At 39.8% G+C, this 9,378-nt stretch overlaps 1 protein-coding gene across 4 annotated transcripts in view; it reads left to right on the forward strand.

Moving 5' to 3' along the window:
* Positions 1-1,312, forward strand: part of cbfb (core-binding factor subunit beta) — a 37,952-nt gene extending 36,640 nt beyond the window's left edge. For all 4 annotated transcript variants that reach the window (XM_080438318.1, XM_080438319.1, XM_080438321.1 and 1 more), the window contains one exon: positions 1-1,312. This exon is cut by the window's left edge. The gene's annotated coding sequence lies outside the window, so the exon portion shown is untranslated.
* Positions 1,313-9,378: the final 8,066 nt, after the last annotated feature.

Below are 9,378 nucleotides of genomic sequence, written 5' to 3' on the forward strand. Positions count from 1 at the left end.
TCACAAAACGGTTAAGTCAAGAATCACGAAGTCACGCACACACAGTATAATCACCAGTGTTCCTTTAATTTAAATTGACTGATGATTTTACTGTGTGGTCATAGAACAGAATGTTGGAGCTAACATGGCCAAACTGTGACGGGAAAAGATTGTGCGTGCGTGTGTGTGTGTGTGTGCTTGTGTGTGTGTGTGTGTGTGCGCGTGTGTGCGTGTGTGTGTGTATGTGTGTGTGTGTGTGCATGCGTGAATGCATGCACGTGTGTGTGTCTTTTGAGGGATTTTGCACTATGTGAGTCAGTCTTGTCCCCCACATGGCTTTTCTGTTATGCATGAAACCAACGCAGGCCTACCTAACATGTTCTATGTTGTTTCCTATGCAAGATATGTATCCCTATAGCAGCACTCTCTTTTACAACTTTTTCAAGAGGAAGGAATAACAGTTTCATGCCAAATTTCATGCCAAACAAAATGCTGAAATTCATGGCATTAGGCCTGGGGATTACATTTGAATTATTTAATTGTGTTTGTGGACCCAGGCTCATCATGACATATTACTGCATGTGCAATTTACGAATAAATATTAGTTCACCAACACAGATTTGAAGCAAAAAACAACCAAACAAACAAACAAAAACATATTTTCTTAATCTTCAGATTGAGTAACAGTGTAGCTACAGTATGTGTCCATAAAATCTGAATTCTCTGTCAGAATTGATTGCTACATGTCAGATTTAGTTGCCATCCACCTGTCAAGTATCAATCACCTGGTTATTCCTCACCATTGAAACTCTGTAAAAGCTATGCAGCCTAAATACTATGCCCTGTCCTATTGCAGCACTATTGTAATGAAACAGTATGTTTTGTTATCTTATTATTTTGTTTGTGAAAGTCATGATGTTTACTTTTTATATTAATTATCATCTCTCAATATATATATGCATTCATTTAAAGTCCTTCTTTATGCTTTGTTGTAGGATAGCATGTAGCAGCATTAGATTTAACAACCAATTCTAAGAATTTCTCCTGGAATGGAGTGTTTTTGAGTATTTTGTCTTTTCTGTTTTTTTGTCTTTTAAAATAATTTTATTTCATTTCATTTCCTGTATTATCCAGTGCTGGGCCTTCATCCTTAACTTTTTATTTTTATTTTTCTAAAGAAAGTCCACTTCCTGTGTTGATGTGGATTGACCCATTTCCTGTTATTACATTAATGTTTTTATATTGTGCGACAAGACTTTCATTTCATTTTCCAGTCGGTACATTCAAACGGTTTGATTATACTTATTATAACCAAGAAAAATATTTTGTTCAAGAGGCCTCTTGCATTTCTTTCTTCTGAGTCCACATGTTGAGAATTGACCTTGATGTTGATATGAAACCCAGACTGTCCGTCACACCATCAGAACAGACAATTATTTATGTGTATAATGATGAATGAAATGTATAACATAGTTTAAAATGATATTCTATCACTGCTGATGCAACACACACTTCTGTGGGCCATTCCAGACAATTTGTGTGACAAAAACTAGTGCACGATTTTCACTCTGAAGGTTCATGTATTTGCCAGTGTCGCACACCGAAAATAGCAGATCCACAAGCTCACAACTTTACCTTAAAGATGATTTTGAGATGTGCGATGACTTAATAGGGATCAAATGGGATTCCTTCCAAATGTTAACGCTAATGAAGTTGTCCTGCATTAACATGGTAGCCTGGTAAACCCCCCTCCCTCCGGAAATCTCATTTGCATTTGATTTCAGGAAGGAAGTAGGCTGTGAAACAAAATGTGTGTCGCAAGCTTCTTCCATTTGACGGAGCCAGGTTATTAACATGGGAGCTTTGAGAGAAAATGTGTTTTCCTCCAAAAACATTCAACACATCCTAATTATGATTGTGGAATTTTGTCTATAAATTTCACATTTGGTAATTAATTACATAGGTTCAGGATGCAATCTTGTTTCCATCAATCACAGTGTCCTTGTCATCTATTATGGATTATTTTGAGCTGGATTGACTGTGCTAACCCATCTTTATGATGAAAGGTCAAGCAGATGAGGGGAAAGCCCTGAAGTGGTATTGAAAGTGTTTAATAATGAGACAAATGTTATGAATACTGATTCATAGTTCTGCAGCTTGGTCCCTTGAAACAACGGCTCCTGATGCAAGACAGGCCTAAAGCCATGAAAAGGAAAAAGGCCACTCTTTCTGTAAAGTACATTTAAAAAAAAATATGCAGCATAGAAACAAACACACGTTTTGGCCTTTGTCAGCTGATTAAGGCTTACAGTCGAAACACGTCTGCTAAAACATTTAAGACATGTTCAAATGTTCATAATACTGCTTTACGAGGTGTTTAGATCTTTTGGGATTGCCTGCCAGTGTTGGATGTCATTGTGAAGCAGGAGTGAGAGATAAGGGAGTCAGACGGACAGTCAAAGGCACTGGGGTTTGGATTGCCTTGACCTGGGTTAACAAATGTTTCAGCATTATTTTTTAAATGTGAATGTCTGGCAACAAAGGATTTGGTTTCAAAACGGCATAGTGAGGTTTCAGCACCAGAACTACGGTGAAAGAGGAAGTAGTCTGCCAGAAGGGTCCCCACATGATTTGGGGGGGGGGGAAATAAAAAGACTGTTACTGCATCAAAAGTAATTAACAAACTATACAATACGAACTGGTCAAACATTGGCCAAATTGTCAAATACAGTAATAAAATAAATAGACAAACATTTAGAAAATAGCCAATCTACAAGCCAATCACAATGCCTTTCAACATGTTGTGAGCTTGTAGATCTGCTATTTTCACAATATTTATCTGTGGCACTGAGTCAAACTAAATGGAATGCCTTAACTCCTACAATTTGTGCTTGTCAGGGTGGGGGGTCCCCAGTTCAAATATGATTATTTTGGGGGGTCACGGCCTGCCAAGATTGAGAACCACTGAGCTACAGTATAATTGGAGAAATATCACTCCCTTCGTGGGACACAGCTCTTGTTCAAATTTAACAAATACATCATTTGCATGATTAAAAAAAAGGATAAAATCAGATTAGAGAGAAAAATAACAACCCTTTATAATAAAAGCTGCTGCAACAAAAGTCTCTATCATTGCAATAGAAGTCAGTCACCAAGAATACCTCTGAAAATACAAGTCCAATTTCTATCAGCTTAATAAAAGTGGCTGTGTGGCCAGGATTCATTCAATGTACCATAATTTTTCATCTTAGTGGATGCTCCAGCTCTCTATTCTCTTAATGCGGGCATTAAGGAAAGACACACACCACAATCAACATGTTGGCTCACGTTTAGTTTATTTTTAAATAAATTGTTTATTTTCTTATTTAAGTTATTTGATACCTTGGGTTTGTTTAGTTACCCAATGAAGAATGCTGTCTGTAATATTTTAGTGGCTTGTATTCACTTTTAAAGTTTTTTTTTTCTGACAAATGGGTGGTATTACTTCCTCTTTTTTAGGGATGTCTTAGCATGTCTGATTAACTTGTCTTTATGAGGGAAAACTAAAACCTGAAATGTTTTTGTTTTTGATTTTCATAATAAACTTGTATAAATCTTCACAAGTTTTTCTTTTTTTTTTTACTGAAACAGGACACTTCAGCTTCAAAATAATCAATTATTTCACACAATGTGAAATACACAATGTAGGCCTATATCTGTGTCAACTTACCTACAATGTTCTAATTCACAATCATTGATGACAAATGCTTTGAGCATCAAACACTCTCACCCAGGTGGTCCGGCCAATGCTAATAAATTATTGTGTCCAAGCAAATTATAGTGCTCTTGATCCACAGCTGACCACTCTGAAACCATGCTTCTTCTTTTTTTATTGATTGAATACTTTTTGCATTTTTTATTTTTGATTTGCACATTTAAAAAACAATTCATTTGTAACAACAGCATAATATTGGGTTGGGATGTGCAGGTGAGATTTACAAAACCCTGTGGGGTTTAGAAAGTTAATCTCACCTCACTTAACAAAAAATACAAAGTAATAAAAATAAAAAAAATTATTTGGCACCATAAATAATCCAACAATAGATACACAGTATCAATGATAGAGAAAAAGAAATATTGTACACGACGTTAGAGGCCAAAGTATTCCTATGCCTTTGAAACAAAATAAAGTTACTTATTTTCAACTTAAAACTAAATTTTGGCAACCAACCCAAGGCATGGGGATTTCAGACAGTTTTTCTTACATTATCCACCAGGGGGTGCTGCACGCCACCGTCATCGACATTTCCTTTGCGTCCGGCGTCGGCTACATTTATTATAGAAGCTTCAAAACAAAGTTACTACAATACATAAGCGAACCTAACACTGAGTTATAACATTATTGTAGTTTAGTAGGAAAGATCCACATGGTTTTATTTTGACTCACAAATCATGTGGTCGACACAGTCCAGACACACAAACTTCCAGAGGAAACCCAGTGGTGGAAAGTAACTAGTACATTCATTCAATAACTGTACTTAAGTACAATTTTGAGGTATTTTTACTTTACTGGAGTATTTCCAATGTTCAGTAATTTTACTACACTTCTACTCCACTGCATCTCAGAGGCAAATGTTATACTTTTACTCCACTACAATTATTTGCCAAAAATGTGAGTACCACCACTGGCTGAAACCATTTTTTTTCCACAAATCTTTATAACAATCATGACTGTAGGTGGCAGGTGCCAAAATCCCTTACGCGTTTTCAAAAGAATAGAGTCCACTTCCAAAGTACATTTTCTTCATTTATTCAAACTAAAAATGTGTCAAAAAAAGTGTAAACTCAATCAAATAAAAACGGTAAGAAAAGTGTTTCTGGTCTAACCCCAGTGCTGTCTTTTCTAACTTTGTGACCCTGGCTCACTATATACAGGACTAATAATCACACCTGTGCCTAATCAAAGCAGCTGTTCTAAATCCCTTGATTAGAGCAACAATTAAGCACAGTTGCATCAGGCACAGTTCTAATACTATCAAAATAGTTAACCAAACACTGGAAAATACACATCTACTATAATCCTTATTATTTCAAAACTCTCACAATAATTCTCGCAATACACAAGCTATACATTTTCAGATATCTGCTCCCACATATCCGGCCCCTAATTGTCCTTTAAGTCTAAAGACAATTACAATATATCAAAATAAGGGAGCCAAAGAAAACAACAAACTCAGTTAGGCAGTTAGTTAGTTAGTTGTGTTCCTGAAATAATCGTTCTGTCCAGTAAAGTAGTCATCCTTCGTAATCGGTCTGTCCAGTAGACTAGTCTTTGTCTTGATGTGGACTTGCCCTTTTTCGTCCCCTTGTCATCCTTTTCAGCCGTTCTCTGTTTCTCTTATTTATTCTTTTATCTTTCCCTCTGTGTGATGGCTGACTCAGCAGCCACACATAGACTATAATGTATGGTAACTCTTCCTTTTGGTTTACATATTTAGTGTGTTTATTTTAAGTTGGACATTATTAACAAGTTGAAATGACATAATTTATTGTTTGTTTTTCTATGATTTTATTTGCATTTGATTAGACTGAGTTTTCTTTGAGTTACCAGTGCTGTGGGAGGTTGCTGACTGACATATATGGACATGATGGGCTGGCCAAAGCAATGGGGATCAGCTGCTCCAGATCTACAGCTAATCTGGAGAAATTGGACTGCACCACAGTCCCTCTGCACTATGGGGTGGGGCAGGGGTTCTTAGAGTGTGTGTCCATGGTAGTCTTTGTCTTTTCCCCCTTTTGTATTAACAGTGGTCTGACCCGTCCCTATATATGTCCACCTCCTGTGTCATTCTGGTTTGTTCAGTTTTCAGTTGTGTTGTTCAGTCCTGTTTTTCCTGTTTAGTTATTTAGTTTTGATTTGTTTATTTTGAGCACCTTTATTGTTTGTTATCTGTTAAATCATTATTTTGAAATGAAACACAAAAAGAAAGAAAAATAAATACAAAAAAATGAATATTATTTTAAATCAACAACCCAGTTTCCCTGTGTCTCCTTCCGACCAACTCGGTCCCTGACAGATGGTGGCAGTGGTGGGATAACGGTGGAGAGCACAGGTTTATTTATTTTTTCAATACATTTTTTCCAAACCCTGATGAGCCATGAATCGTGGCAGAGGAGGAAGACGACCACCAAGACCAATACAGGAGGAGGAGGAGGATAGTCCAGACTCTGGATCCACTGGAGGGGACACTGGGGAGATCAGCCAAGCGCCAACACTGCCAGACTTGGCTGGTATTGTTCAGGCCCACATGGCAGGTGATGAACCTGATCGACAGGCCGAAGAAACAGTGTCTCCAGAGGGTTCTCCAGACGTCACTACCTCAGCATGGAGGTGGCCAACCTGTGGATTCTCACACCACACTGGTAGTGTCAAGTGTGTTGTGAGAGGGGTTGTTGGTGTGAGGCTGCTGACCTGGTAAATGGCTTGTGTCGTCTCTTACATGATGGACGCGAGGGACGTGATGTACGTGAGGGACGTGATGGACGTGAGGGACGTGAAACGACGTGAAGCGAGAAACGTGAAATGTGAAGCATGAAGTGAGAAGCGTGAAGTGTGAGGGGATTCCAGACTGACCATAAAGCCCTCCAGTGGATGCAGCTGATGAAGGACACCAATGGCCGCCGCATCACAAGGTGGTACCTGGCCATGCAACCTTTCCGCTTTAAAGTGCAGCACATACCCGGCAAACTCAACGTAACTTCAGATTATCTCTCGCTGTTTCAGCGAGAGCTCCGAAGGGGGGGAGTGTCAGTGTGTGATGGCTGACTCAGCAGCCACACATAGACTATAATGTATGGTAACTCTTCCTTTTGGTTTATATATTTAGAGTGTTTATTTTCAGTTGTTCATTATTAACCAGTTGAAATTACATAATGTATTTGTTTAGTAGTTTCCTATGAGTTTATGAGTTTTCTTTGAGATACCAGTTCTGTGGGAGGCTGCTGACATAAATGGACATTATGGGCTGGCCAAAGGAATGGGGATCAGCTGCTCCAGATCTGCAGCTAATCTGGACAATTGGACTGCACCACATTCCCTCTGCACTATGGGGTGGGGCAGGGGTTCTTAGAGTGTGTCAATGGTAGTCTTTGTCTTTTCCCCCTTTGGTATTAACAGTGGTCTGACCCGTCCCTATATATGTCCACCTCCTGTGTCAGTCTGGTTAGTTCAGTTTTCAGTTTAGTTGTGTTGTTCAGTCCTGTTTTTCTGTTTAGTTATTTAGTTTTGATTTGTTTATTTTGAACACCTTTATTGTCTCCGCCAGGCCGAAAGGCATGGCGAGAGAGTATGTTTTCGCCCCTGTCCGTCCGTGTGTCCGTCCGTGTGTCCGTCCGTGTGTCTGTCCGTCCGTGTGTCCTGTCTGTGTGTTAGCACCAAATCTCCGGCACCGTTGGCCCGGTCACTCCGAAACTGTGCGCACACACTCCCTGGATGCCAATTCAGAACCTCTGCCTCAATTTCACATGGGTCTGTTATAGCGCCACCTGGAGGCCGATTTGTTCAAAACCCATTTTTTTTACATTACTCCTACAGATTTTATCCAAACGTCATGCAAATCGGTACACAGTATCTCTATAGTCATGTGATCAACACGGATCTGTCCTATTCCCCATATTCCATCCTCATTGGCTAAGGTTGCCTTCCAAAATTTGCAGGATTGGTCCGTTTTGAACAAAATGCCTCAAATCATAAACGCAGCTTGTGATTTCCGTAAAATTTCACAAACACATTCCCACTAGGCCGAGGAAGAAATGCCACCTGCCATTTTTCACATCAGCCTCATGGTGGCGCTGTAATTGTGGTGGCTGATTTGTGTTTTTAACTATAACTGCACCGATCTGCGTGAAACTTTTCACGCACACTCCCTAGAGGCCAAGGAAAGACATTCGCCCTGCATTTTTCACATTTGCCTTTTATAGCGCCACCAAGAGGCCGACTTATGTAAAACACATTTTTGGATATTAAGCCTTCACATTTTATCCAAATTTCACACAAATCGGTACACATGATCTCTATAGTCATGTGATCAAGATGGAACTGTTTGATTTTTCATATTTCATCCTGATTGGCTAACAATGACATCGAAAGTTTGCAGAAGTGGCCCGTTTTGAACAAAATGCCACAAATCATGAACGCAGCGTCCGATTGAGGTGACACTTTACAAGCACATTCGCACTAAGTTGAAGAACAAATGCCACCCTTTAACATTGCCCTATTATAGCGCCACCAGGAGGCCGATTTTTTCAAAACTTTTCTTTGTTGTATTACTCCTACAAATGTTTTCCAATCATCATGCAAATCGGTACCCATTATCTCTATAGTCAAGTGATCAAGATGGTTCTGTCCGATTTTTCATATTCCATCCTGATTGGCAAATTCCCAACATTGTTGGCCCACAATAACCTACCTGACCTGGCGGAGACCTGTGCTCCGAGGAGCACTTTTTCTAGTTTTTGTTATCTGTTAAATCATTATTTGCAACGAAAGAAAAGAAGGAAAAATAAATAAAAAATAGAACAATATTTTAAAACCCACAAAGGTTACCCTGTGTCTCTCCTTCCGACCAACTCGGTCCCTGACACTCTGCTAGATCGTTCTGGGCTTCGACAGTCTCCTTTGTCCTTTGTGGTGTCACCCCTCTTCAGTGGGGTGCCAGTGTACCTTATTTGGGACAGTCTCTCTGATGTTTTGCCATTTCTTTCATTTCTGGATGTCACCGTAGTGGCCCCAGTCTCCTTAGTTGGTTTATCCTCCTTTGTTTTACTAGTCTCAACTAACTGGCTACTTGGTGCTTCAGGTTTCTGGCCTGTGGCTTCTGTTGGCCTTAGATCATCGACAGAATCCAACACCTGACTAGTATCTTGCTTGAGAACGTTGACGTCTTTGTTTAAGGGATCCCAATCTTTGAGAGCCTGGACCTCAGCAGAATCTACGTTCTGGATAATGTCGTCTTTGAGCATCTTTGCTTGGCGTCTCTCTCCTTCCCCCTTTCCATGTGGGGAGGGATGTGCCTCCGATGACGTTTCCTTGTTTGTCTCTGACACAGCACCTTTGACTGCAGTGGTTTCTGCTGACACAGAGTGGTCAGACATTTTTATCTCTCTGTTCCTTAGTGGCCGATCAATGCTGTCCACTAGCTTGGCTGACTTTGAAACCAGATCCATACATTGGAGGTCTTCCCTCAACCTTACCATCTGGTCCTCCTCTTGCCCACACTCTGGGAAGTCTTGTTTCCACAGTTCATCAAGCTTGGTTACTGATGTTCGGTTTGTTCTGACATGTGTCAGTCCATTTCTACTTCCTTTGCCACTGTTCTCTCCCAGGGGTCCATTGACTGTCCATCCCAGCATGGTTCTCAC

This window comes from Gymnoscopelus braueri (assembly GCF_963280865.1).
Source record: "Gymnoscopelus braueri genome assembly, chromosome: 9".
Lineage (NCBI taxonomy): Eukaryota > Metazoa > Chordata > Actinopteri > Myctophiformes > Myctophidae > Gymnoscopelus > Gymnoscopelus braueri.